General features: G+C 43.6%; 1 protein-coding gene across 1 annotated transcript in view; it reads left to right on the forward strand.

The window, feature by feature from the left end:
• Positions 1–8,811, forward strand: part of ddx52 (DEAD (Asp-Glu-Ala-Asp) box polypeptide 52) — a 45,113-nt gene that overhangs the window by 35,786 nt on the left and 516 nt on the right. The window lies entirely within an intron of this gene.

An 8,811-nucleotide genomic window follows, 5' to 3' on the forward strand; every position in this document is an offset into this window, starting at 1 on the left:
TTTTTAGCTCATCTGGCTGCAGGCCAGGCCGGATGAGTTGATGCGTTGTCCGTCCGCAATTTTACAAAAATTGCTACTCCTTCTACAGGATTGATCGGATTTCGATCAAACTCACATACAATATTCTCCAGGTGGGTGTGGATAAAATTTGTCAACATGGTGGTGCCTGAATTTTATGGGCGTCTGAAATTTTTGGGTGACTAATCACATTAAACACTACTCTTTGTAAACTGTTGGGACGTTTTCACTGAATCTCACCCAGAAGACTCTAAAGACCTAGTCCAACAAGATTTGTTCACCAGGTGGCGCCACCTGCCATGGATGAGGCTACAGAGGAGTCATTTCACAAAAATCGCTCCTCCTCCTACAGGAGTGATCAGATTTTGAGTAAACTCGTATGGAATGTTCTCCAGGTTGGTGTGGATAAAAGTTATCAAGATGGTGGTGCCACCGGTCATATTTAACATTTTATGGGCGTCTGACAGTTTTGGGTGACTCATCACTCACACCAAACACTACTGTTCTGTTCGTAAACTGCTAGGACGTTTTCACTGAAACTCATCCAGAAGACTCTAAAGACATATTCCAACAAGAATTGTTCACCAGGTGGTGCCACCTACCATGGATGAGGCTACAGAGGGGTCATGTGCGATTTCACAAAAACCTTCTCCCCCAGGACTGATCAGGTTTCAAACTCGCACATAACAGTGGCCGTATGAGCTACAGCCTCATTGAGGGTTTTTTTTTTAAATGAGGGGTTGCACTTGCGTATATTTAACACTATGGGGCACAGTGCCAGGCATTAAGCAAGTGTTTATGGTTGATTTAACACTCAGGCCTGTAAGATCAAATATCTCTTTTTGGAAATGTGAAGGGGGCATATCCTGAGGGGATGTAGTGAGCATGATGTGGGAAATTACCTCTTTTAAAAAGGAAAAAAAAAAAGAATCGGGATGTAATTGGTTGAAAATTGTAGCGTGTTGTGCACGTATGTAGCCTGATGTTCTTGATTTTACTCAGAAAAAGTTTCCAGGTATTAAGGGATGCCTCAACATTCTGACAGACTTGTGGGTTTATGGTCTTTTCCTGGCTGTTTTCATAGCTTTCCTAAAGAGATTTGAATGAGCTACTTATAAATATCTTTTGAAAATTATTTTGACTTTCTTCCATTTGCAGTCTGTTTTCTCTACTCTGATTACGATTACTCAATGAGTACGCTGTAATTCAGACATGACTGGGGTTTGAACAGTTTGTCTGATTTTAAAGGAGGCAATGAGTCAAGGATGTTGGAACAGGATGAATAAAAAAGTGACTGAGCTTGACTCGCCTGCTTTGATGCTGCTGTAACAGACTGCCTGAGGTCTATTCAGATACACATCTGAGAAATGTGTAAACACTGAGGGCTGATAAGAAATTTCAAGTTGGTTAAAGCAGATACGCAGAGCCATGGCCTCACTTTTTGTTTATAAATGCCTTGAGACCTCAAGAATGGCACAGGAATAGTTTTAAGCGCTAACAATAAATCTAATATCGTAAATTTTAAAATTAAAATGATTCATATAGGTAGTGGTCTGACTGAATGACCTTGACGTCCGTAACATCACAACAGGAAGTCTATCGGTCTCATCGCCATTTCCGTTATACTAAAACACAGAGCTGACTGCAACTCCGATCCTACATTTTGAGCTAATTTATCACCATGCCACGTAGATGTTGCTGGCCGGTGCAGCAACACGACAGAAGGTGAATTTACGTTGCATTCATGGCCCAAGAATGTTCAAACTGCAAAGATTTGGACGTGATTTGCGAGAAATTCGCGGACACCTTGAGCGCCTACGAAGTGGTCTCTCCTCTGCTCTGCACATTTTACTGAAGACTCGTACGAAACCTCTGATCTGTTGAGGAGCGTTGGCTATAAGCCCGTATTGAAAGAGCATGCAGTACCAACAATTAAAGAAAAATAAAACAAGAAAGGGAAAGTGTTTATTTTATTTTTTTAAAGTGAGTTCAGTTGCACCAGTTCTCCTGGAGCGTGAGCTGAGGGTTGTTGCTAAAACCCGGGACGGGTTGTATCGCTCGGGCAGTGACCTCCCCGCGGTTGTTGCTAAAACCAGTGACGTCCCGTTCCATTCCGGGTTTTAGTAATTGCCTGAGCCGAGCAGTAATGGCGGAATACACAGTATAGAGAGAATGAGTGGAGCAGCCATCTTAAACTGGATATCGTTTCTATCTTGTCCTTACGTGGAAGAAGTGACTGAACGGAGAACTGAACGAACAACTGAAAGTCAGATTGTTTCAAAGCAATCGGCCACAAGAAGTGAGAACACAGACGGGTAAGCTCCGACTCTCATTTGGATAAAAAAAAAAAAAAAAACACAACATGTTTACCTGCATTTAGATTAATACATGTAACTTGTATTGTGTGTTTAAGTTAGCGGTATGAGATTATTTAATTTGCTTCAGAATGTGATTTGTCTCAGTTCATCTGATTATTTAATGAGCCTTTTACGTTTTATCAGTGAAAATGCATGCATGTACATGTATGTTGCATAAGTTATAACACCCATCCTGTTTTAATGGGAGTCAACACACAATCAATGAAGTCAAATCAGTCTTAGTTGAGCAAGTCGGTAACGCTATTTCTTACTTTCACCATGACTTTGGTCTATAGCTGTCAAAGGCCTCGGCCTTAAAACTGGTTACCGCAGTGACGTCACGCACTCAGGGCTGGCTGGCTCAGCGGGGCGGCTCAAATTACAACTTTGCGGTCGATTTTAACTCTCCAAAAGAATGGAGATACTATTCACTTAGAAATTTATTTAAAAATAAAGATTCTGCGTATCTGCTTTAAAGTGCATATCACGGGTAAATTCAGGAGCAAGATCAATGGAATTCTCCTATTTTATATTAAACTTTGGTCAAATATCTAACATTTTGCACAATTTTTTTACCTTGCGCAATACCAGGAAAATTCAGTTGAAATCAAGCCATTTGAGGCGAATTGGTCCGCCTCTGAAAAAACTTGGCGTTTGGATTTCACGGCAAACATTGATTTTCGTGAAGGCACGTGCGGGACGCCTCCTTCTGAATCCTACATCAGCGCTGGTTTGTTTATGAGAAAACGAACGATTATTTACATCCCCGGTGTTGTCTCCGTCGTCTTCGCAACTTGAATCATCATCAAATCCAAAGAGATGAAGCCCCAGTTCTGACATCTCATTGACATCTTCATCCAAAGGTGGAGCAACATTGCGCCAGGTGACAATTCCATATTTCAGTGCAAAATCGCTAGCTGCTAAGCTTGGTCTACACAGGCTGTGCACTGAAACCATGCAAGCTCGCGCAGCCTGCTGGCGCTTCCGCAGGTGATGTCACGAATCTGGCTCCAGACTCCCTTGGGATTTTTCCAGATGCGTTTTGTTATTTTATTTTTTTCTGCTGTAGACAGATGGCCTTGTGCAAAATTACCCTTCTGGACGAGTGTGTAAAGCCGACCTGGGCATTTTATCCGGCCCTTTGGTTCATTCTGACCGGCCCGTGTAAGGTTAATTAGAAATTACAAAATAAACGTATTTTCTAATTTTACCCCATGCATGGACTGAATGTGCATTGCTTTTATTTTGAAGTTGTGTTCAACAAAAACGCAATGCGCGTGACATGAACATGACATGAAATCCCACGAAACCTAATCCCGCGATAACTACTTCCGTAATTTGTCCAGACCAACCACAAACTTGTATGTCATCCTTCAAACGGTCCAGCCAATCACATAGTGTGACGTCACCAGCAGGCGCCGGAGCCCGAGCCGATCTGTAGATCTGATACCTACACTGAATCGACGTTGTTGGGAGCAGATCACAAGAAGACTTTAGCCCCCAAAATGTCCGCAAAAAGAAGAAAGGTAGATGCCGAATGCAGGGCTTTCAACAAAACATGGACTGCTAAGTATTTATTTACTGAAGTCAGAGATAAAGCCGCGTGTTTAGTTTGCGGAGAGCAGATCGGGAGGTCGATAGATTAAGATCAGCAACATCGGTGTGGGAGTGGAGATTTTCAAAGCCAGATATTCACAGGATGTAACATCATGAAAAACAATCTAAGTTTCAAACCACATCTGAAGACTGCAGCTAGACCTCCACCCTTCCCTGTGAGACGGGGCTTTGAAAAATACTGTATGTGTATCCAGATGGTGAAGACATATTTAAATGTACATAGTCCTCAGCCTGTTGCCATGTTTCCACCAGAAGTAGTATGTCCAGGGTCTTTTGGATAATTAGGTCATTAATGAGTGACACTTTGCTGGTGATGGAGCAGGAGTTTAAAAGGCCAATCTTCGCAGGAAACACAGGTGACAATCCAGAGACAGCAGAACCTTGCAGTTTCCCAAGTGAGCGAAGAACACCGTGATTAACTCCGTGAGCGTTCTTGTTGACCTTGGCAATCCGATTGTGAGTCCATATGATGGGTATGGAAGACTCTGTAGCATAATGAGCAGTCGGAGAGCGGTGAATATACCGAGGGCGGCCGCGGAATCCAAGCGGTGCCGCGCACTAAGGCTTTTTAATTCCTCCGGCGAGTAGGTGTAAAACACGGGTAAAAGCCCGGGCCACAAAACCAAATACCCAGACCCACAGTCATGATCCAAAAACAGATGGACAGACGTAGTCCAATGTAAGGTGCAAAGCCACCTTAGCCTAACACCGCTCATAAACGTAGCCAAAACACCAGCGGTTCCACACCCAGAGTACAGTGCAGGGAAGCAGTTTGACTAACCAGCACATAAAACAGACAACAGCGTGGTGAAAGGTGGAAACTAGAGCCCTGCACTCCCGCGGGAGTCCCGCGGGACCCGCCGCAAAGCAGTGCGGCACGGGACAAATTTTGAAAGCTCATTGCAGGCGGGAGTGCACAATGCGGGCAGGAGCGGTGATAAGCTGCAGTCCCGCTAACTAAACGTGTTTAAAATAAAATTTCTCATCTCATTATCTCTAGCCGCTTTATCCTTCTACAGGGTTGCAGGCAAGCTGGAGCCTATCCCAGCTGACTACGGGCGAAAGGCGGGGTACACCCTGGACAAGTCGCCAGGTCATCACAGGGCTGACACATAGACACAGACAACCATTCACACTCACATTCACACCTACGCTCAATTTAGAGTCACCAGTTAACCTAACCTGCATGTCTTTGGACTGTGGGGGAAACCGGAGCACCCGGAGGAAACCCACGCGGACACGGGGAGAACATGCAAACTCCGCACAGAAAGGCCCTCGCCGGCCCCGGGGCTCGAACCCGGACCTTCTTGCTGTGAGGCGACAGCGCTAACCACTACACCACCATGCCGCCCCAAAATAAAATTTATAAATTATTAATTTATGTCTATCATATATAATTTGTGCTGGATATTTTATTTGGCATTAATAAAAACATTTTAAGATGCCTAAATTTGCAGAGTGTGTCAGATTGCCATTGATCACCCTAACGGGCAATCCTTTGATCACTCTAATGACTCGCCGTTCACACCCAGCCTCCAGTGACCCACACTAACGTGATGCCTCAATGACACCTTAGATGAGCTGGTCATCAGAATTCCGATTCTGATCCAGGAGAGGATAAATAACTCTCGTACGTTTCCGATTCCTTTCCTCTTCCGTGTTTGAGATCTCCGATCATGGCAGAAGAGCAGAGCTCCTCTACTGAAGCTCACAGTGCTTCAAAAGTAAGTGCTGCTTTAAAAAGAGGTACATTTACCGTTAAAAAGTCAAGAGTCCTGAAATCGGACATTTGGAAATCATTCTCACTCGTGTACGACGCGGAGGGAAATCAGCTGCCCTTTGCTTGCTGTGATAAGTGCCAAAAGGTTCTGACATACTAGGATATTCTAGTTAGAAATGCTTTACAAATGTAAACTGGGTTAGCCTAATGTTTTGTATGGCTGAACAATAAATATACCAAATTTCCACTTGGAATTACGTGCTCGCCTGTCTTTTTTATTATTTATTATTATTATTGTTATTATTATTATTAGAGACACTGACAAAGGCAACAGCCGAAACGTTTGTCTCCTGCTGCTAAAAACAACTGAAAAGAAATGTAACTAAAAGAATAAAGTTCAAGAGTGCGATTCATCTCTCCTTTCACACTAATTATTCATAGGAGACGCACCACGGGAGAGTGCATACTTAAATGATTAGCCTACTTAAATTATTATTATTATTATTATTATTATTAGGTCTACATGTTGCCATTTCAACATTCCGAATTCAGAAACAAGGTAAATAATAACGAACGTGAGCTGTAGATATTTATGTTCAAATCCACTCAAAGTAGGGGGCGGGGCACCATCACGCTGTGTCAAGACAAGAACTTTCCTGAGAAATAACGCGAACGTCTGCATCATGTGGGATTTGCAGGCGGGAGCGGGGCTGAAAATCATAATTCTTTGCGGGAGCGGGCAGGAGCGGGACTGCACAATGCGGGCGTGGGCGGGACTGAAAAATCCGACCCGTGCAGACCTCTACAGGGATGTGATTTTTCCGTGAATTCGCGGAATTCCGCTTTTTTCACCTCAAAACTTGGAAAAAAAAAAAAGGTTTCCGATTTTTCCCTCAAATCCACATTCGTATCCTATTCGTTCCGACTTTGTTTGAAAGATGGTAACCTCGGATTTACATCTTTATGCCTCGATCACGGAGGCTGCCATCTTTCAACTCTTTGTTTGAAGTGAGCGTGTTCATTGGTTGTTACAGAGCGATGGGCCAATCACGTACCTCGTTTCATCTCATTGACGTAATTACGTCATTTATGCAATTACGTCATTGAGATGAAACGAGGTACGTGATTGGCCCATCGCTCTGTAACAACCAATGAACGCGCTTGTTAGCTGTATGTAAGCTCGCTTCAAAGAAAGAGTTGAAAGATGGCAGCCTCCGTGATTGAGCGAAAAGATGCAAATCGAGTTAAAGAAATCGACAGAATAGTAAAAAACAAGTTCCGCTGGGAATGGTTGGAGAAAGAGGTTGCTACAGACGTTGGACGTAAGACTGTGAGACATTTGTTCAGCGATTTCGTTCTTTGGGGAGAGGGCAGAGGTCTCTGGCTGTCAAGTTTGGGGATACTGTGACCTCCCCTGCCCGAGCTACGAGCGTCCAAAGTCGGGATAGAAACGAAACCTAAGCGGAGCGCCGCGGCTCGCCTCAGGGCGAATTACGTCCCAAGGCTAGCGGGCCCTGCTCGCGCTGGTTCTTTGGGGGGTGAGAGTGAGTGAGTGAGTGTGTGAGAGTGTGAGAGAGTGAGTGACCGTGTGTGTCAGAGTTGCATGTTGACCATTAAATTGGCTTGAATTTGTTAATCATGACAAGTTTTTTCTTGTGTGTTTTGCTTGCCATTTTAGTACAATTTTTAAGTCAGAAAAACCCAGGAGCTTCGGGGGGCTTCCCCCCTTGTCCCCCCACCAGGGCGCTGCCCTGGACCAGCTGGGGGCCTGCGGCCCCTAGACCCATGCCTAAAATTTTCAGATAATTTCACCAGCCCCAAATCACATCCCTGCCTCTAGTGGAAACTCACTCACCACTGCTGAAGTCAAGCGGGTGGAAAGAAAGCGGGGGCTCGCAGGCGGGTTAGCAATAGGTGATTGCAAAAGCCGGTGTCAAAACCAAGCAAGAAAAGTCCGAAATTAACCAAAAAGAGAAAAAAATGGATAATACATTGCCAAAACATCAGAAGCACAGTTAAAGAAAACACCGGGGAGAAGAGGCAGCAAACTCGCGCACTACGTACTCTCAACCGGAAAACTTTAAACTTAGAAATGAAAGCGAGCCTTAAAAACATGCACTCAGCTTGATTCAGCACAAAAATTTAAGTTTGTTGTTTTGAGTTAAAATAGCTTACGGTGTTACGTTATCCATTGGAGAAAACTCACTTTATCTTGTCAAAACTAACATAAAACTATTCACACTTTTCAGGTTATGAAAACTTCACCGGTATTGTATCAGTTACCATTTTAAGTTAAGAGTTCTCATGTTTTTAAATTGTTTCTCCTCGGATTTATTTCTCATCTTGACTAATAATGGAAAGTTTGCAAGTTTCCCTAAATGTCACACTGAATCATGTCTGAATCACAATCACGTCTTGGTATTTCGTGGTACTTCCTCTGCATTACCCATCGCCGCCGCCTCCCCCTTTCCTTTCCCTTTTACGACTTATTACTGAGATGCGAGTTAAATGAACATTGGCAACCCAGACAAAACTCACAAGTACTCAAGACAATGGATTCGTTTAATTTTTGACTTGAGTTCAATATCCAGTGCTTGCCATGACATTTGGAGTTAAAGAGAATAAATATGTTCACACAATAGAGCTGTAGGACTTTTAGGACTGAAGTTTACTGCCTAATGATACAATCATGGAGCGCTATGTTAATACAGCCTCAGTTCTTCATGGCATGGGTTCCACAAGATGTTTGAAACATTCCTTTGATATTCTGGTCCATGTTGACGTGATTGCATCACGCAGTTCCTGCAGATCTTTCCGCTGTACTTTCATGCTGCGACTCTTTTGTTCTTCAAAGGTGTGCTGTTGGATTCAGATCTGGTGATTGAACGTCACCAAAGAACATTTGGATTCAAGCAATTTCTGACTGGTATTAACGTGCCCAAAGTATGCCAAGAAAACATTTCCCCACAACACTACATAACCTCCACCATGTTGCATCCATGGATTCATGCTGTTGGTGTTGAATTCTGACCCTCCCAACTGTGTGGCTCAGCAGAAATCAAGGTTCACCAGATAAGGCATTGTTTTTTATTTTTTTGC

Source organism: Neoarius graeffei, chromosome 12, assembly GCF_027579695.1.
Source record: "Neoarius graeffei isolate fNeoGra1 chromosome 12, fNeoGra1.pri, whole genome shotgun sequence".
NCBI classification, from domain to species: Eukaryota; Metazoa; Chordata; class Actinopteri; order Siluriformes; family Ariidae; genus Neoarius; species Neoarius graeffei.